Source organism: Equus caballus, chromosome 10 (assembly GCF_041296265.1).
Source record: "Equus caballus isolate H_3958 breed thoroughbred chromosome 10, TB-T2T, whole genome shotgun sequence".
Classification (NCBI taxonomy): Eukaryota; Metazoa; Chordata; class Mammalia; order Perissodactyla; family Equidae; genus Equus; species Equus caballus.
In genome coordinates this window covers 89861523-89882358 of record NC_091693.1, presented here as the reverse complement: position 1 = coordinate 89882358, position 20836 = coordinate 89861523, and the positions used below count along the sequence as shown (strand labels likewise).

The window sequence follows — 20836 nt, the reverse complement described above, 5'->3', positions numbered from 1 at the left end:
GTAATGCGATTAACTTGCAGAACTGCTGGAAGGACCTAAGGAGGCAGTAAATGCAACATTCTCAGCATCGCACTTGGCTCAGAGGAAGACTTCAGTAACTTCACATGATGGCGATGACGGTGAGGACAATGATGACAGTGTATCCTCCCTGAAACCCTTCAGGAGTTAAACTGGAAAAGGAAACGTCTGTACTTTTTGTTGGTGGTATTAGTGCTGGGGTTGGGGTGGGGGCATTGGTTTATGGCCTTCCTGATCAGAAAGACCAGGAATCTGTACATCAGGCTCCACAAAATTAGGATCTCAGTGTGGTAAACCATGACAAGAAGAGTTGTAATCTTTATGGGCAGAGGAAAACACCAATTTGAATGGGTCGAGTCATTTCAAAACTCTTCTGAAGGACGCAGTTCGGCTTATTTTGTCCGGTAAAGGTTTAGGCTGGGAGGGGCTCGGACTGCCTCCTCCTGAGGTTCACAGGGGCGGGTAAGCACGCAGGATTTAAAGGAACAACGGGAACTCCCTAGGGCGAGTTCCGGGTCACAGGTAAAAACAAAAGAAAAGTCATGACTGTGCTCTTAGTGCATGGGAAACATCAGCTGAACACGGAGCCACTTCTCAGTCACACGCCTCCTACAAAACCACAGGCACCCTGAGGACGGACGGGTGAGGTTCTTAACAGGCACCAGCCCAGTGAAGTTCTGACTTGGTGTCTGACAAGTGCAAAGGGGAACCTGAGAGGAAGGGAGAGAGGGAAGACGATTACGGAAGAGGACTGGCTCACAAACAAGGAGAAAGGACTCCAAAGCCCAAGTACCCACCCACTGGCACCTGCTGTTAGGAGGAAAGGACGAACTACTCCTGCCAAGTCACGAAGGCTCGGGAGACAGGGAGGCAGGGCCGCGGTCTGTCTGCTTAGCCCCTCGAGGGCGGTGAACAGTTCCCGTTTGAACGGAAATACATACAAGTCCCAAAGTTTAGATACCAAAAAACTATTGGCCCCAAATATTTTTGTGGCAAATATACATCATATTTAACCCACCAGACTTAAAATGATGGTGATGGAGCTAAACTAACGTAATTTACATTTAGTAAGAACAACAGTAACTCAAGATAACACTGATGATGTCCTGATAACACACAGTCCTTGGAAAATGTTCAGTCCTTCCTAAACTCTTACTGAATCAGGAGTCCAGCCAGGAGAACAGAAAACATACCAGTTATTTTAACAGAAAGAACTGGCTATAAGGAATTGGTTAAACAGATGTTGGAAAACTAAAAAAGTAAAAAGGGATTCTGAGAAGGAGACAAAGCAAGCAACTGCAGGAAGCAGCTGCCAGCCCTGGGGCTGGAGAAACCAAGGGAAGGCGGGCTTCATCCGGGAAGAGGAACCCAGGGACCTGGAACAGCAGCCTGTGAGAACGGGGCGGGCAGCCCCGGCTGTGCCCCTGAGGGGTGCGATGAGGCCGATTCTGGGGGTTGAGGAAGCGGGAAACCAGCACCAGAGCAGCTGCCCCTGCCGGGGGAGGGCCACTGTGACAGACGGGGCGCAGCAGGTCCTTCCCTCCGCCAGCCCTCAGTCCTCCAGCGCCCCTCACCCCCCGTGGGGGAATCTACGGGACCGGCGACACACCAGACGTGTGGTTTGTGGGGTCCCGGGTTCTGCCTCGCTGAGCCGAGTCGCAGCCAGAGGGACAAGCTGGCCTGGACTCACCCTGTTCGCAGTCTTTCCGGCGAGGAGGAAGAAGCCTACTGAGGGGACTCTGAAAATCCTGCCCATCCTCTCACCCCCTCCCACCAAAATCGCTTCTTTTTTTCATTTCGCGAAGATTCTTTTTTCTAAGATAAAGGTAGTTGACCTATTTTCGGGTCGTGTTTCTCCATTTGCATATTTGGAGACAGGTGTTGGTGTTCCCGAGGGAAAGAGCGGGCAGCCCTCCGCGGTAGGCGTTGGTTTCCGTCCTCAGGCCTGCCCAGCCTCTACCTGCCTCCCGAGGACCAGGCCGAGCCCGCTCGCTTCCTTCCACCGTTCCCACCTTTCTCAACAGCGCCCCGCCCTCCGGGGAGGAGGCGGCAGGACCCGGCCTGCGTGGACGCCGCCCCTCGGCTCTGCGCCCGTGTCCCGGTCTGCGACACCGGGCGACCCCAGACCGCAGGGGGATCGGGGAATCCCGCACGGCGCGTGGGGAGCGCCCACGGTCCCCGAGGGGTCTCCTTCCCCCCGAGCCTCGGGAGCGACCCCGGGCCTGGGGGCCGCATCGCCCCTCCGCCCGGACGGTGCCCAAGCTGAGACCGGCCTCCGTGCGCCGCCCCAGCCGGCCCGGGGACGGGGCGCACCCACCATGTGAAGCCCCCGCCCATGGGGAAACCCCGCGCCCCCGCGCCCCCGCCAGGGCGGACCGAGGGCCCCGGGCGCTGCTGCCGCCGCCGCTGGTGCTGCTGCTCGCGGCCGCGCGGTCGGGACGCGCAGGTAGGGGACGGCGGGGGCGCGGATGGGGCGCGCGGATGGCGCGGTTGGGGGACGCAGAGGGTTTCTGGGGGGCGGGCGTGAGGAGCGCGGTGGCTCGCGGTCAGCCTGCCGGATCCGCGGTCGCACTTCCCAGCGCGGGGGTCTCAGGTGGCGGCGGGAGGAGGTGGCTGGACGGCGGTGGCGACAGTGACCGCGCGCGACGCCCCAGCCGGCTGCGCAGCCCCGCGCCCAGGGGTCGGATCCGCGGGGCGCACCTGCCGCCTCCCGGGGACCCGGGGGCATCGGCTGGAACACGGCCCGAGAGAGGCGGCCTTCCGCAGGGCGTCCCCCGGCCTGGGCGCGCCACGGGCACTGACGGTCAGGTACACAGAGGTGCTCTCTGCTTCCTCGGAAGTAAAACTTTAAGCTGATCCATGACAGAAGGTAATGTGTTTTATGTTTAAACTGCACCAACTGGAATCCAGTAAACCAGAGTGATTTGTTAACCTGATTGCTTTTTCCCTTCTGCATTTCTGGTATATGAGAAAAAGATTTTTTTAAAAACAAGATATCTGGAATTTTTTTTTTTAAACTACAGCAATGGGACCGGCCCGGTGGCACAGGGGTTAAGTTCGCACATTCTGCTTCGGTGGCCGGCGTTTCACTGGTTTCGATCTCGGGTGTGGACATGGCACCACTTGGCAAGCCATGCTGTGGTAGGCGTCTCACATATAAAGTAGAGCAAGATGGGCACAGATGTTAGCTCAGGGCCAGTCTTCCTCAGCAAAAAGAGGAGGATTGGCAGCAGATGTTAGCTCAGGACTAATCTTCCTCAAAAAACAAAAGAAAACAAAAACGATAGCAAAGCTGCCCAGAATCCTGTACTTTGCAGAGCCTTGGTTCAGCCCTCTTTGCTTTTTAACCCAGAGCTGACCAGCAGCGAGTGCGGAGAGCCAGGTGTCCGCCAAAGGGCCGCGGCTCAGTGCTCAGAACAAAGGGTGTTTAGTTCAGTTCGGTTACAAAGGCAAGGAAAGTGTGCGTATGGATTTTGGAGAGATCTTTGAACAATAGATATTATTCACAAAAATGTTTCTCTTCTAACTCCTAGATTTACCGGAAGCTTTAGTTTTGTCTTTTACTATTCCTGCGTAAGCTGGATGGGAAGAAACGACTCCTGTCTTATGCACATATCAAACCTTCAACCAACAGATGTGAATTTGCTTGCTCTATTTTTAATCAAAGAGAGAAATAATTGGGTTGGGAGGCTGACATTAGAAGGTAGTGATATTCTTGGCTTCAAAGCAAAATTTGGGAAAAGAAGAAACTTGTCTGATCCATGAAATTCAGAACATCTTTGATGCTCCCTCAGGGCAGACACGACACACACTCTCACCTCCGCTCTGTAAACTCTCCAGGCACAGAAGTTTCACTGGAAGTGCATCCCTGTCGCTTGTCAAACTCTACCCTGTTGGCCCCTTCCCAGGTCTAATTCCTCGGTGAAGATAAAGAACCGCCGTCAGCGTTGTAGAAACAGGCATTCCAAGCCAACGAGGGAGTGGGAGAAGATGGCTTCCCAAGGTCATGTGTCCCTCTCCTCAAGCCCTTCAGCGGCCTCCGCTGCTCACAGAATACTTCTGAATTCTGCTACCAGGTCCCACGTGGCCCGCGCCTGCCTGTCCCTCCAGCCTTACCCACACCCCTGCGGGCCTGCTGTCCTGGCCGTTTCCAGCTCCCAGAGCAAGCCGACCCGCTTCCCACCTCAGGGACTTCGTGCTGGCACTTCCCTCCTCCAGAAGGCCCCCAGCCGTCTGCTACCTGCTGTCCCCAGCTGACTCCTGCTGGGATGTGCCATCTCACCTCCAGTGTGCCTCCCTCAAGGAGATCTTCTGCAAAGAGGGGAAAAATAGAGAGTTTATTATGTCTGTCAACAATGAGCCTAACTTTAGTTTTGAAGCTTTAGAACGCCATCTCAGTATTACTAGACCTCTATGCGTAGGTCTCATGCTAGAACCAATGTGCTGTGATTACCACGGTGAGGACATTTGTTCAAGTGTCTTCCTTAATTTAAACATAGCGGCACTGGGTGTTTTATTTCACTGAGAAGTTGTTCCAGGACATACGTCATACACACACATGATTCAGGTGAACTAATTAAACTTTTGTTATTTTCTTTTTTAACTTTGACTTTGAACTAATTTGAGTCTTGCAGAAAAGTTGCAGAAATAGTACAGAGTTCCTAGTTCATCCCCTTAACCCAAGGAACATCCTAGCCTAGCCTGGCCTGCCTCCTGCGTGCTCAGAACACTTTCACGAGCCTACAGTTGGGCAAAATCATCCAACGCAAAGCCCATTTTATAATAAAGTGTTGACTATCTCATGTAAATTTCACTGTACTGAAAGTGAAAACGGAATGCCTGGATGGGTACAGAACGTTGTTAGTGTGCCGGTGGTTCATCCTCATGACTGCAGGGCTGACAGGGAGCTGCACAGGCTGCCGCTGCCCAGCATCCTAACAGAGGATCACACACACATCGCTAGCCCGGGAAAAGAGCACAATTCACAATTCCAAGTATGGTTCCTACTGAATGCGTACAGCTTTTGCATCATCATAAAGTCAAGAAATCCTAAGGCGAACCATGTTAAGTTGAGGACCGTCTGTCATGCCCTTTCTCGGTCCCAGGTTCCAGTCCAGGATTGCACGTTACGTGAAGTCGTCACATCTCCTTCAACTCCCCAAACTATGCTAGTTCCTCAGCCTTTCTTTGCCTTCATGACCTTGACACTTTTGAAGAGTTCTGGTTAACTCTTCCTTAGAATGCCCCTAATTTGGGTTCATTTGAAGTTTCCTCATAATCAGTGTGAGGTTATTCCTTTTGAGTAAGAATACCACGCAAATCGTGTTGTCTGTCTCAGTGCCTCAGATCAAAGGGTTTCTGAGGCCAGTGTGTCTTCCTTTGGAGATGATAACTCTGATCACTTGGTGAAGGTGGTGTCTGCAGGGTCTCTCACAGGTACAGTCATGACTTTTCACTTTGTGAATAATGAATATCTTGTGGGAAGGCACTTTGACATCATGCGAATACCTTGTTTCTCCTCAAACTTACATCCACTGATTTCAGTATCCAGCAGTGGGTATTGACTGCAACAACTATTATACCCAATGGTGATTTTTATTTCACTCTTTCCTTCTCCATTTATTTTATTTATTTAATTTTTGAGGAAGATTAGCCCTGAGCTAACATCAACTGCCAATCATCCTCTTTTTGCTGAGGAAGACCGGCCCTGAGCTAACATCCGTGCCCATCTTCCTCTACTTTATAAGTGGGATGCCTGCCACAGCATGGCTTGGTAAGCGGTGCACAGGTCCGCACCCAGGATCCAAACTGATCTGAACTGGCAAACCCTGGGCTGCCAAAGCGGAGCATGAAAACTTAACCACTACACCACCAGGCGGGCCCCAACAGTCTCCATTTATTAACTGGAATTCTACTGCAAGGAAGAGCTGTCCTTCTCCCCCATTTATTTATTCATTTATTTGTTTAAATACATCAATATGGACTCACAAATATTCAGTTAATTTTTTGAGTTATAATCCAACACTATCATTATTAACTTTCTTGCTTAAATTGTTCCAGCTTTGGCCATCAAAGTCTCTTTTAGTTTGGCGCCCATGTCCTTTCAATAAGCCTCGTTCCTTTTGAGCACTTTCTTACTGTCCAGCACCACAGAATGTTCCAGGCTCATCTTGGATTTCCCCTCCCCCAGGCCTGGAACCTATCACTTGCCCAGGGAGCTCCAGCTGCTTCTACTGGGAAAGGGTGGTTAGAAACCAAGATCTGGGTGCCAGTCGTGCTCATTGCTGCTAGAATGTTGTTTCTAGGCTCTCTCAGCAGACAGAGCTGGGGATGATAAATATGCTCACTAACCCAGTCCTCCTCACACACCTAAATTTCTGTCTCTTTCTCTCTTGTGTGTGTATGTGTGTGTGTGTATACAAGACGATGCTCTTACACTGGTACTTCTGATTCTGATCCAACAGCACAAGGCTCATTGTGTCCTTCCTTATTCGTAGCTTCTTTCTCCAACAGTGAGGAAACCCAGATGTCATTATCTGTAATGGATTTTCTTATTTGTTGAACTCTGGCATAGAGTAGTCTTGGAATTGCTAACCTGTGCTCCTGTGAGATGCGCATTCCCTAACTGAATTGTAGCCCACACGTACAGTTCTTGGCTCTTCAGCTTTGTGACATCCAAAGTCCCTCAGAGCAGCCGGTGTTTCCTTCACCTCCTTTATGGTGGGTGTTGCTATCCACTTATAATAGGGTTAGGTTCATTTGTTACTGTGTGCATTTCAGTTTGGGTTCCTCCAGACGCTAGCCGGTCTTGTCTGTTGATTTCTGGGTATTTGAAGGGTGTGTGAAACATTGCTGTGGTTTGAGTCAGAGCTGCACAAACGGGACGCTCCCTCCTCATCCCTCCGCCCTGGTTCCCCTTCTGCGCACCTGCTGCAGGTAGCTGTCTCCCTAGCTCCCGCCTTACCCTTCCGGTGTGTCTTTTGCACCAGGCAGCAGATGCGTGTGTACTTTCTCATACCCCTCCTTTCTCATAACATGTGGCATCCTAGACACACTCTTCTACACTTTGCTTTTTTTGACTTACCAAGATAGTTGTTTTCTGCTTCACGGAGCACTCATCCTCAAATAGACCTGACCATACCGGACAAATTCATTTCAAAGCTAAATAATTTCCAGATTTATTTCAACACAGCATGACAACCCCTTGTTTTAAACATGTTACATGCTAATGGCTAAGAGCCAGGTCTGAATCTGGGTTCCCTTGTGCAGCTCACACAGGATTTGCCCACTCAAGGGTCCTTTTCTTCCAAAAGGCTGGTCTCCTTTTCCAGCTTCTCTCCCCTTGCCTCTGGAGCAGACAGGAGGTGATTTCTCGTATATTTGCACGGCCTCCTCAGTTACCAGCTGGAGGCCCGGCCCCAGCCTCTCTGGGGGGCGTCACGCACCCGAGGCCCCAGTGTGTGGCTGCAGGTCTCACCAACCACACTCTTCACAATGTGTGCTTCCACGGCAAGAACCATTCAGCTTCCTGTAGAACAAACTCCCCTCAGGAGAGGCAGCGTTGGCTCCCCAGAGAGCAACTGAGGGGACAGGCTGCCTGCGGAAGGGGGTGGGGTTCCGGAACGAGGGAGTAAGGACGAGGCAGGAGCGAGGCTTCTCTGAGTGCTGTGCCCCTTTGTGTAGCCCTGACTCTCAGAGCCGCAGGTGGAACACATTCTCCATTTAAGCCTGAACTTTGCACAAAGATAAAGACAATAGCCAGATGGAACTATTAGTGCTATAAAATTAATACTTTTCCACAGAAAACATTTCCACAGAAAACATTACCTATTTTTATAACACTTTAATAGAACAGCATATCTATGTGTTGCCTTTTTTAGTGCTTGGCATAGTACTTTTCACAAAATATTATCTAGTAAATTTTTATCCTTTGATTAAAAGCGCTTTTCGTTATTTACATAATATTTTTTAAATGACTTTCCACTTGCATTTTTTTCTTCAATGTACGATTTTACCAGGCATCATTGACACGTTTACCTCTATGATGATTTAAAAAAAGACATTTAGGAATTAACTGTAGCCTAAGGTAGCACACATTTTAATAAGTGAAATCATTTTATTGATCTTACTTATAAAATTACACACACTATAATTGTAATGTTCTGACAGCATTTTTACTTTTTCTTGGTCCTTTATAATTATAAATTATATTATATTAAATTATATATTATATATTATATTAAATTATAAGTTATAAATTCATAATTATTTGACACAAAAGCTGACATCAGAAAAGTGAATCAAATCACTATAATCAATTCTCAGATGTGTCAATTACATATAAAATTGGAGAACACAGCATTTGGGAAAAAAATGCTGGCTGAAGACATTAAATCCAATGCCTCTGCCTTATCTTTCAGAATTCCTTTGCTATAGGAGCCGGGTTGCCAGGACCTTAAAATCCCGTGAGCAGCTCTCTCTTGATTCTCCTCTGCAGCGTTCCTTCCACGTCGTTACCTGTCTGCCGTTTGAGCTCCTCTCATCCCAGAAAACTCTCTACCCAGCCCCAAGGCAGGATGCCCTGTCATCACAGACTCGAGCTATTCCACTGCTCTTCCACGTGATGAGCTAAGTCCTGATCTCTTTAATGCTGGTCCTCACTCGAAGCTGATGGAGCACACAGAGCAAGCTATTTCCATCGCTGAATGCATCCGTCACATTTCCTGTGTGTCTTCTTTGCTCTCAGTTATGTCACACCAGGTCCCTGTCTCCCCCGGTCTCTTCGCTATGTGTGTGTCTGGTTTGTCCATGAGCACTCAGGCTGACTCACTGTAGGTCACGCTGAGATGGCCGGCCTGCCACATTTAAACACCACGCCTGGGGCGTTTGTCCTTAAACGATTCAGCATCAGGTTCCTGGGGAATGCAGGGCCTGACCCCTCACCGAAACTCAGAATTTCGTGTTAACACAATTTCACCTTGTGGAGGTGGTTTTCTTTCTATTGGCTCCTCAGAACTTAGGAAACGGAAGTATGGCATGTTTTATCTAGAACTTGTGATGTCCGAGATGGTGGTCTTTAATGCAATTAAGACCACTCTTTTCTGGAAAGAAAATTCATATTGATTATAAATATTATCCATTCAAAATTGGTTCTGTTTTTTGAATGTGGCGATCACTGCGTTGCATGTTGAGCCACCAAAACGATGTCCACACAGCCACTTCAGTCACCTTGTCCACTGCTTAACCAGTGCCAGCTCACGTCCAGCACAGAGAACAGGCACACTGTGTCCTACACAGATGTGTCAGTAACTTTTCCTTGTACTTCTTGATTCTCGACGTGTCTGCAAAGTTCCGTTCCATAGAGCTACATTTCTGTTTTGAGGATGTGAGATATTTCGTCAACTGCATCCGCCTGGGTAAAGCACTTGTTTGCATTATTTCCCCCATTTCCATTGCCTTCTCCTCAACTTTGCAGATATTTTTTCCCCTATATCAATCCCCTCAGCTTTACTTTCGGTGACTTGGCAGCCCTTAAAGCATTCATTCTTCTCTTCCCTAAATATTGTGTTCATTTCTGAGGAACGATACCTACTGCATTGGTTTCCTAAGGCTGCCATAAATAACGTAAATATGATCTCACGGTTTTGGAAGCTAGAAGTCTGAAATGAAGGTGTTGGCAGGGTTGATTCCTTCTGAAGGCTGGGAGGGAGCATCTGTTCCAGGCCTGTGTTAGCTTCTGCGGGTTGCTGGCAGTCGGTGGCGTTCCTTGGCTTGTTGATCATCACTCCAGTCCTCGGCCTCCACGTGGTGTTCTCCGTCTCTTCTCGTAACCTTCCCTTTGTGCACGTCTTCATTGTGCCCCTTGGGGAAGTGGAGGCAGCAGGCAGGGGTCTGAGGAGAGTGAGCCCCTCCGCTGAAGGAATGTAAACCTCACCGGCTTTATTACACACCCATCGATGGCTCCCTCCCCTTTGTTTATGTTGAGGTCTAATTGATATGTAACATTACATTAGTTTCAGGTGTACAACATAATGATTTGGTATTTGCATATATTGCAAAATGGTGGCTCTCTCTCATGTTCAGATCATGCAAAGTACAAGAGAAGACCTCTTCTCAGCCCTCAACATTCTCAGGGGAGCCTTTCAGGGGCGACACTTCAGCAAGTTTCCCTTTGGCAGTGGACACGGACCAATCAACGTGTTGAGGAGAACTGCTTCACGGGCTGAAACAGTAGCTTTCCCCACTCAACCAGCCAAGCCCACGGATCCTGCTCACCGCCCTACAAGTCTCTGAGGGTGTGGTGGGCGTCCCAGACTCAGCTGTGTCCTCTGAAAGAAATATATTGAAATCCTAACCCCCAGGACCTCAGAAAGTAATCTTAATTAGATAGAAGGCCTTTACAGAGGTAATCAAGATACAAAAGAGGGCATGAGGATTGGCTCTAACCCAGTAAGCCTGGTATCCTTATACAAAGGGGGAATTCAGACACAACGGACTGGCAACAGATGTTGGCTCAGAAGCCAATCTTTAAAAAGAATAAGTTAAAATGTAACGTGACACAACGTGACTTTTAAATAATCTTCCTTTGAGCACTTTTCATTCATTCATTCATTCAGTGTCATTCATTCATACATATCAGGAACTGTCCAAGGTGTTGAGGTGAACAAGAAAACAAAGTCTGTTTCTTCATGGAGCTTTTAGTCTCAGGTGATTAAGGTATAAGTGCCACAATTGAGGAAACCGAGCTTCTTTAGAAGCTCAGAACAAGGCAACTGAACTAATCCAGAAGTCAGGCAAGACTTCCTACTAAAAGGGCCCTTTAAACTGAGACTTACGAGAGTACACACACGCGCACACACACACACACACACAGTCGTGAGTCAACTAAAGACAGGGATGCCCTCCGAGAAATGCATCATGAGCTGATTTCGTGATTGTGCGAACATCATAGCATGTACTTACACAAAGCTAGGTAGTATAGCCCACTACATACCTAGGCTCTATGGGGCTAATCTTATGGGACCACCATAGTATATGCAGTCCGTCATTGACCAAAACATCATGCAGTACATGACTATATTATATTATATATTGTATTATATATATTATAAATGTGATATATATATCACATCACATCTACTCTACTTGAGAAGAAAAGATGCATTATAAAAGAAATGAGATGTCCAAGTAAATGTCTTACTATGAATAAATACTTCAAACACTTTTAGGAAAAAACATAAAAGTTCAATAAATAGTCATAGGTAGGCTGCCATCAATACTACGTAAAATAATTGTAATTCACTATAAATCCAGATCTTTTCCATTTATAATAATGGCAAGAAAATAAAGCTATTCTGCTGTAATCATATTCTATCTATAAATTACCAGGTAGTTCATATTCCTTTTTCACACCTACATTTCTTTCTTAGAAAACTACCAATCAGCAAACAAAACCCAACAGCGAATAACACAGGCCCCTGGAAAGGAGGATTTTTCTGAGGGTGGTTTTTCCAAGTGGGTGGGAGTCGGGAGGTTTGTAGCATCAAGAAGTCACTGTGGTCTGCGGCTCTTGGCAATACTGAATCAAACCACAGGCAGTTATCAAAGGCATAGTTGTTACCGTGTGGTTTTCTGAGACAGGGCTGGTGTGCTAGGTGCTATTTCCCACTTCCTGAATCAGCAGTGCTCTAAAGGCTGTCAGCTGTACTGCAAGAGCAAAGAGAATGTCCTAACTGATTGGTTCTCTGGGTGGTTCCTGGAGACGTTCCACCTGGTAACATCCAGTGTTACCAGTGCCACGATGCCTTTGACTCTTCTTTTTGGGTGGCCTCTTCATTGTTGCTCAGCTTTTATCCTGACCAGTGTTTGTTTTTACATCTTTCTGGAGGGATAAGTACCTCGAAGGGCTGATCTTCAGCAGGGTCTATGCACCATGTGGAACACCCTGCATTTTATTGCATTTAGTTGCCCAGCTTTATCAAGGCATAACTCCACCCTGAAGAGGTCTGATCCTAGCCCCGGTCACTCTCAAAAACATTGAAGCATCTACTTGTCACTAGGGAGGAGAGTTCGCCTACTGAAACATACCTGGCCTTTCGGGCAGCGTTGTCCATGACTCCTGCACACTCCCGTCTCCATCGTGCTCGACTGGGAATCTGAGATCACACTGTCAACCTCATTTGCCTCAAAATCCCAACTAACAATGAGCAGAAGTAAACACCATTAATTACTTCCACATCCCCACTACCTACTGATTTTTAAGGCTCTCTTACTTTTTCTGTTAATGTTTTTCTCACACTTTTATCTTACTGATTTTCTCTCTGAAAATTTCAAGTGATGGAGATACTAATGGAAGAATGGCATTGCTTCTGTGAGGATAAAAAGAACTAGTTGTGAAGGTGATTTGGAAAACAAAGTGGATGATGTGTGTTGATATTTAATAAATACCCATTGATTGGACTTGGAGTTCCCACCAGCTGCTCTTTCCCATACCTCCTTGGTCCCAAATGGTTTGTCTTCGATTCTGTTCTTTCTTTCATCTTTTCCTTTCGGAGGCAAGTTATCAAGTAGTAGAGACTCCAACACACGTTCGATCTACTTTTCCACAGTTACTGTGATATTTGTTATTACCAATCAAGACACTTTGGAGACTAAAAAACATGGGGGAAATCAAGTCCTGGCTTTCCAAAAGCTAATTTCTAAAAAGGACGGGAAGGGAAGACATTCACGAGGTAGTGGGACTGGTTTTCTAAAAAACAGGCTGACATGCACACACTCATAATGGTATCTTCAAAATAGGCATTTTTGAAGGCTATACACAAAAATCTCACAGTGATTTATTTCTTAAACTCCTGTTTTCAGAGTTCCAGATAGACTGCACACGAGTCAGAATGACCCATTAAGTGGAGGTGTGGCGTAATTTTCAGAAGCATTCAAAGCCGCTTGGTAATCAAGCTGGGAAATGCTATGTTGGGCAAAAATAAGGTGAGCCTATACAAAAGATGAGATGGAATTTTTTGCATGTTTATAAACTACCTCAGAAGACACTTGCAGTTGAAAGAAAGCATGCCCCAGTGCCATGAGCTGAGCAGCACCCTGGGAATAACTGTAAACCCTCCTGGGGGATTCTTGGAAGATGCACGCTCTCTTTGATGGGTAAACTCCAATGTATTTATTTTAAAAAGTAGTCTCTACTCTTAATTCCTACTTGCTATCAAGTACCAACAGTAATATTCAGACACATGTTTAAGCACATTGATTTACTTATTCGAGTGTTATAAAGAAATAACACCCCTGTTTGACGTGTGCATACCTCATCCGTGTAAACCTTCACATTCCTGGTAGGGAGATCGTGTATTGATGGATTGTGTCTCAGATTCGAAACTATCTGCTCCAGGGCTGTGTGTTTCTGCCCTCCACTGCGTATCAGTTTCTATTTCTAGCACACAGGACATGCCCAGCACCCATCTTGAATGAATGGTATGACTGTGTACAGGTCCACCAGGAAAAGCGTCAGAGAAGAAGAAATACTCGGGTTTTCCTCATTGTATTTCTTTTCTCTCTCCTTAGAAGCTATCATCTGTAACATGCAAAATTTATAACAAGTAGACAACCCCTTCTTCCCACAACACTGCTCTTTGGAGCGTTTCCTAAAGGCAGCAGGTGTATCCTAGTAGAGAGAGTCTTGGGCATCAGCATCCACTGAATAGCTGAATAACCAAGTCAGTCAGCCTCTTTGGGCCTCTGTCTATTCAGTGCTAAAATGAGAATAGTAGCCATGGAAGACAATACTGAGCTAGTGATATTGAGCTCTCTCTTTGTGCCCGCTGCTGTTCTACGAGCTCTCTATAGAGAATCTCATGTAATCATCCCAACAAGCCTAGGAGGCAGAGAGTATTCTTTCATTCTTCAAATTAGGAAATTGAGGCCCAGCAGTTAAATAACTTATTAAAGGCAAACAGCTGGTTAGTGATGGAGCAGGGAGCGGGTCCCAGTGTGCCTTAGAGCCTTTGTTCTCAGAACTTCTCTTTGATCTACTCACGCAAACAATTAGAAGCAATGAGATGGGGCAGGTGGCAGCACCCAGTACAATGTGCAGCATTATTACAGGGAAAACTGAGCAGCACACACCTACAGCAGTGAGCGGGCAAAGAATAGGGGAATCTTAGTGGGGTGGGTGGCCAGGGGAAGAGAATGAGTTCAAAGGAACTGATGTTAACACCCAATCATGCTCTCTCCCTTAGAGAAGACAGCTGTGTGTCTGTTCTCCAGTAAATTGTCCCGGAATCACGTTTAAGTGCTGTTTAGGCAACTGACTTTTTAAAGGCACTTGATATATAATTCGGGGGCAGAGGAGGAGAGAGGAGTTAATATTTTTCAAGAGAAATAGTTGATTACTTGAGACAAAAGAAAACGTGCCGTCCCTGTCGGCATGGTGATGTCGAACAATGCTCAGATGGTCCATTTGGAGGCTGCCATAGTGCTTGGCTCCCCTTTGCTTGTGGGTAGGATGAATTATTTACAACTTTTGCTTCCTGGAGTTGGTTAATTGCCTTCAGGTGCCTTTTGCACGTCAACAGTTTTTAACCTCGTTCCCCATGATAGAAAATTCATTCAGGAGGTAAAGTCTCTTTTTGGTCTTAGAAGCATATTAAGGTATTTTCTTATTTCAAAAGACTCTTGAAATATGTCACAACCACTTGCCATGGACTACTATTCCTTCACTAGAAAACATCTGTTGAGTGTCTTCTGACCGTGCTAATCTCTGTGTATAGTGAGAGTTTACCGAGGTGGTCCAAGCTATCCAGATTTGGCGGTTCAGGCTGTTCCTCCTCATTCTGGTGCTCATGTGAATCTGGGTCCTACCCTGTCGCCATGATTTGTGTGAGCCCCCCTGTCCCTGGCTAGTTCTGTTCAAAAGCATTTATTTGCCAGGCACTGGGGATACAAAGCCTCTTTATAAAGCACAGTGCCAACGTCAAACGGCTCAGAGCCTCGTGAGTCCTTGGCTCTGCTCCAGCTTCAGGGGGACAGAGGGGCTGGGGGCCTGGAGGCTTTCTCTGGACAGGGCGAGGCAGGACTTCCTCAGTGCTGAGGTTCCCTTAGTCATGAGCTTGAGAAACTGGGACAGCCTCAAAGGGGACATCCCCAGGAGTGGACACCTTGACTGTCCAGCCCCTTGCAGTCTGGTTGCTTTCCTCACCGTGGATGAATGTGTGGTCCACAGCGAGAAGGTGGGAACGTCTCAGCCCCAAAAGAGAGAGGTCTGGGTAACCACAGACTGATCCCCTGGGCTCTTTGTGAGCTCGCTGTGAAAACCTCACCCCTCTTTTTGCAGGGAAAGATTCGCCCTGAGCTAACATCTGTTGCCAATCTTCCTCTTTTTTAAAATTTTTTCCCCTCCCCAAAGCCCCAGTATGCGGTTGTGTATCCTAGTTGTAAGTCGTTCTAGTTCTTCTATATGGGATGCCGCCACAGCATGGCAACCGACAGGCGAGTGGTGGGAAATGAACCCAGGCCACCAAAGGGATGAGAGTGCCGAACTTTAACCAGCAGGCCGTCAGGGCGGGCTCCTCACCACTTTGCTAGTGCTCAGCAGGCACTAATGTATGCATCGGCTTTTCCCACAGTATGATGAAATGGAAATACCGTTTACTGACAGGCATATAATTAAAACTGCAACCTACTTAGATGAAGACCTTAGTATTAGCTTTGAGGCAATTAGGAAGATGTCACTTGCCATTTCACTACACCTAGGGACCTGTATACAAGGTAACTTGGAACTAGTGTAGCAGCCACATTTTATAAAACTCCGCTATTGAAGTTGTCACAGATTTACCCATTTCGAATGTCAATTATCTACTCTATTAAGGACCCAAGAGTACACACAGGACTTCCTCCTTATGATGTGTAATGTAGGGGAGGCTGGGCCAGAACACTTTCCCAAAGAGTAAGATATAACAAAAGGAAAATAAATCCTGAGAGGGGACACTAATCTAAAGGATGTGGCTTACAAGAGATAACTGACCAATCGTCACTCGGAAGTTCATTAAGTGGACACCTTGTCAGCCCCTCTCAGTTCTGTTAGGGCAGAAGCCATCTTAAATGCTCGCAGCTCAAGGGGCATCATCGTCTCCCTCCATTGCTCAAAGGCCACACCCTGGTCAGGAAAGGTTGAAGGGAACCCAGAAGTCTTGCCCCTTTCTGAGGTCTTCTGAGTTCCATTTTCTCTTCAAAGACCAGCCTCCCAGCCAGATGACTGTTGTCAGGACATCACAGCATCATCATGTCGTTAAAATAGTACAAGCCAATATGCATTAAATGGACACACATGCTGAGGAACAAGGAGTCTTTTAGTTCCAAGAGATACTATAGGAGGAAGGCAGGAAACAGCAGAGCCACTCAGGGTGTTGCAGGTAATTTGGTGTGGCTGGTGAACACGGTGCATTTGGCAGAACTGCGATAGGAGAGGCCAGGCCAGACCATGAAGAACCTTGTGTACCAACCGAAGCTGTGAAGGTGCAGCACTCCCGGAAATGAAACTGTGCGCCGAGCTGACAGCTTTATGATTTGGGATGTGCAATCAAAGGACCATCAGAGAAAAGGAACTGTACTTCCAGGCCATATATCTACATGAACAAAAATGCTTTTGTTACCGTAAATTGGCACTCGACTTCTGATAGCCACGTAGGTGTGACATATTTTCACTTTGGCATTGGTTAAATTATCTTATCAGGCCTGGCAGGTTAGAAAAATGACTTACCTCATCGGAATGTTTATTCAGGAGTGTCTTTATGTTTTCTAAACTAGAAACAGTGCCTAAAAACTTTGCAAAGATCAAAAAACCAAGAAAATATTAGTTATCGATTGTGGTTTTTTTAAATGTACCATTTCTCCTCCTTTAAGAAAAGTGCTAATTCTGTTTTTTACCACTTCTTTGCATCACCAAACAGATGACAGGGCAAGCATTCCTTGAGAAATCCTCGTCTGTTCACTCAGCTTCACAGCCCCGCAGTCCTCTGACCAGTGAGAGCCCTGCAGCTGTGCCTCGTCAGGAGCACCTGGTGTTTCCGTCGCAAACACAGGAATACAGAGCTCGGAGCCGCCCGCCCACCCCGTCCCCACAGCCAGCAGCTGGGAAAGCTCAGCCTCCTCACTGGGGCTGCTGCAAATGGTCTTGCTGGTGTCTCAGTCCTATTCTTGCCCCATCCAATCTTTTCTCCCCTCAGTAGTGAAGTAATCCATTTGAAATATAAGTAGGCTCATGGCTTCCCCTGCTTCAAAGACTCCAATATGTTCCCGCTGAATTTCAGTTATAATCCAAATTCCTTCCCAGGGTTTATGAAGACTGGGGACCAAGCCACTTTGTCCTTCTGTTTCGTCGTGGCCACTCTCCTCTCCTCACTTTTTCCAGTTACACTGATCATTCGACAGTCCAAGGACATTGTCTCTTTTGATGGGCTCTTTCCCATCTGGGGGTCTCTGCCCTCCCACCCCACAGCTGACTCCTCAGAGCCTGTCTTAGTAGGTTCTGTGACCTGCTGCTCCAACCTCATTCCTTTCCAGAGCCTCATCACCAAATCTGTAGGTACATCTTGGTTTCTTTGTTGCCCTGTTGACGGTGTCTCTCTCCCGCTAGTTGGGAGCTCCATAAGGGCAGGAGCGTATCTCTTTGTTCGCCCTTAGACAGCCACATCGTAGCACCTGTCTCAGTTTCCTGGAGCTGCCCTAACAAAGCACCACAAACCGGATGGCTTAGAACCACAGAAATTTGTTCTCTCCCAGTTCTGGAAGCTGGAAGTAGGAAACCAGGCGTGTGCAGGGCCGCGCCGTCTCTGAAGCTCTGGAGGGTGCTCCTTGCTTCTTGCAGCTCCTGGGCGTCCCAGGCGGTCCTTGGCTTGTAGATGCATCACTCCGATCTCCCACCCGCAGTGGTGTTCCCCTGGGTCAGTGAGTCTTCACACGGCTTCCTGCTTACAAGGACACCAGTGGTACTGGGTCAGGGGCCTCGCTGCAGGAGGGTCTCATCTGAGCTAGTTCCGTCTGCAGAAACCCTATTTCCTAATAAGGTTGCATTCGGAAGTAATGGGGGCTAGGACTTCAATACATCTTTTTAGAGAGACATAACAGCACCTAATAAATATTAGTTGAATGAATAAACATGAAGACTCATGAAGTGATATTCCCCGTCAATGCAGGTGAGGTTGCCGTGGTGCATTCCATACAGGAGATGAAGAACTGAAGGCCAAGGCAAATACATCTCCACATCCTTACGTTTTACTGTGGTTTCTCATTGACAGGGGGCCTGTCCTCAGCACTAAAGAGGCACCAGCACAGACCCAGCACAGCCTCCAGGAGTCCCCACCTTCGTAGTCGCCATCCACTGTCTGGGGGACGTGTTAAAGCAGGAGAGCATTCTAGGCGGAAATAAAAGAAAATATTCTGGAAGGAAAAAGAAAGAGCTTCCTGCTGCAAGATGTGGTGGGATCCAAAAGAATGTACTGACCAGATCAATGTATAATTTTTTTTAATATTTAAATTATTTTATATTTAATCTTAGAATAATACATGTTTTCTCATCAGTCTTGCCTTGCCTGTTTTTTTAATTTTTATTTTTTTTGGATGTACATCATATTTCAGATTCTGTATACATTACATCATGTTCACCACCCGAACACTAATTATAGTGCATCCCCTCACATGTGACCCTAATCACCCCTTTTGCCCTCCCCCCACCCCTTCCCCAATGGTAACCACCAGTCCAATCTCCAATGCTATGTGTTTTTTTTTTTGTCGTTTTTATCTTCTACTTATGAGTGAGATCAAATGGTATTTGACTTTCTCCCTCTGACTTATTTCACTCAGCATAATACCGTCAAGGTCCATCCATGTTGTCACAAATGGCTGGATTTCATCATTTCTTATGGCTGAGTAGTATTCCATTATGCATATATACCACATCTTCTTTATCCATTCGTCCCTTTATGGGCACCTAGGTTGCTTCCAAGTCTTGGCTATTGTGTATAATGCTGCAGTGATCATAGGGGTGCAAGTATCTTTATGCCTTTGTGTTTTCAAGTTCTTTGGATAAATACCCAGCAGTGGGATAGCTGGGTCATATGGTAAATCTATTCTTAATTTTCTGAGGATACTCCATACTGCTTTCCATAGTGGCTGCACCAGTTTGCACTCCCACCAGCAGTGTACTAGGGTTCCCTTCTCACCACATCCTCTCCAACATTTGTTGTTTCCTGTCTTGTTAATTATAGCCATTCTGACCGGAGAGAGGTGATACCTCATTGTAGTTTTGATTTGCATTTCCCTGATAGCTAATGATGCTGAGCATCTTTTCATATGCCTGTTGGCCATCTGTATATCTTCTTTGGAGAAATCTCTCTTCAGGTCTTTTGCCCATTTTCTAATTGGATTGTTGGGTTTTTTTGTTGTTGAGCTGTACGAGTTCTTTGTATATTTTGGATATTAACCCCTTATCTGATATATGGTTTGCAAATATCTTCTCCCCATTCTTAGGTTGTCTTTTCGTTTTGTTCACGGTTTCCTTTGCTGTGCAAAGCTTTTTAGTTTGATGTAGTCCCATTTGTTCATTTTTTTTCTTTTGTTTCCCTTGCCCAGTCAGATTGCCTTGCCTTTGTTTCAATTCAGTTAAGGATTAGTTTGCAAGGGTAGCAGGTGAGTGAGAAGGCTAAGAGTGTGGGTTCTGAACCCAGTTCCTTCATCCCCTAGCTGTGCAAACTTGTGCAAGTTACCTAAAGTCTCTGTGCCTCAGTTTCTTCATCTCTATAATGGAGATGGCAATAAAAGTACCTTCCCCAGGGCTGTTATGAGGATTGGATGATTCAGATGTATAAAGCACGTCAGGGTCAGTTGCAGGGTGAGGAGTCCACAAACGTCAGCTACTGTTTGTATTATGTGCTGGTCAATTTACCTCATTTCAACTAAATACCGTAACATAAAGGTTTTCACAATATTTGTTGTGTTTTTTAAATCTTATGCAAACTGAATTTTATTCACATACTGTGTCTACTATTAAAGCAGAATCTCTTAGGCTGTCGTGAATGGGTCCCACTCTCAGCATTACCTTTAATCGTACTAAAGACCGTCCACGTCCTACCGGAGCCAGAACTGTGCAAGAGCAGGCAGCCCTTGTGAGTCTCCGTGCAGAAAGGTCGAGACTCACCATGGTGACAAATCATTAACACTCCACAGTCAACAAAACTGTGGTGTGATTTCCCCGTAATGTAGTCTTGCAGAGGAGGTAGAGACACATTTCACAGCATTCATGATAAAACATGTTTTCTTTTCAAGGAATAGAATGGTATGATGAAAAACTTTTAATGTTATTGTCACGTTATTAATTGCTTTTATTTAACCTATTATTACCAGAGTTTGGTAGCGTTTTGATAATGGGCACAGCATTTCTAGAGGCTTTAGACAATTACAAAACATTAATCAAAATGTCCCTTGACTCCATGGGCATTAATGATTGACAGCACATTCCAAAGCAGAGTTCACTGCAGAAGAGCAAAATTGCTTTGTTTCCTTGTGACAGTGACCAAGAAAATTAAATTAAATTAAAATGAGAAATCTATTTTTTTTATTCCAAGTTATTTCTTAAAACTTCTTTGGGTATGTTTTAGGCATCTTGAGAGTTCTGTCAGTTTTTTCTTCTATTAAAAGATGAGCAGGGGCCGGCCCGGTGGCGCAGCGGTTGGGTTCGCACGTTCCGCTTCTCGGAGGCCCGGGGTTCGCTGGTTCGGATCCCGGGTGCGGACATGGCACTGCTTGGCAGCCATGCTGT

The 20836-nt window shown here is 46.5% G+C and overlaps 1 protein-coding gene across 1 annotated transcript in view; it reads left to right on the top strand.

The window, feature by feature from the left end:
• Positions 1-2010: 2010 nt before the first annotated feature.
• IL20RA (interleukin 20 receptor subunit alpha) overlaps positions 2011-20836 on the top strand; it is a 37848-nt gene continuing 19022 nt past the window's right edge. Inside the window, 1 exon segment of the mRNA XM_070223986.1 lies at positions 2011-2464. The gene's annotated coding sequence lies outside the window, so the exon portion shown is untranslated.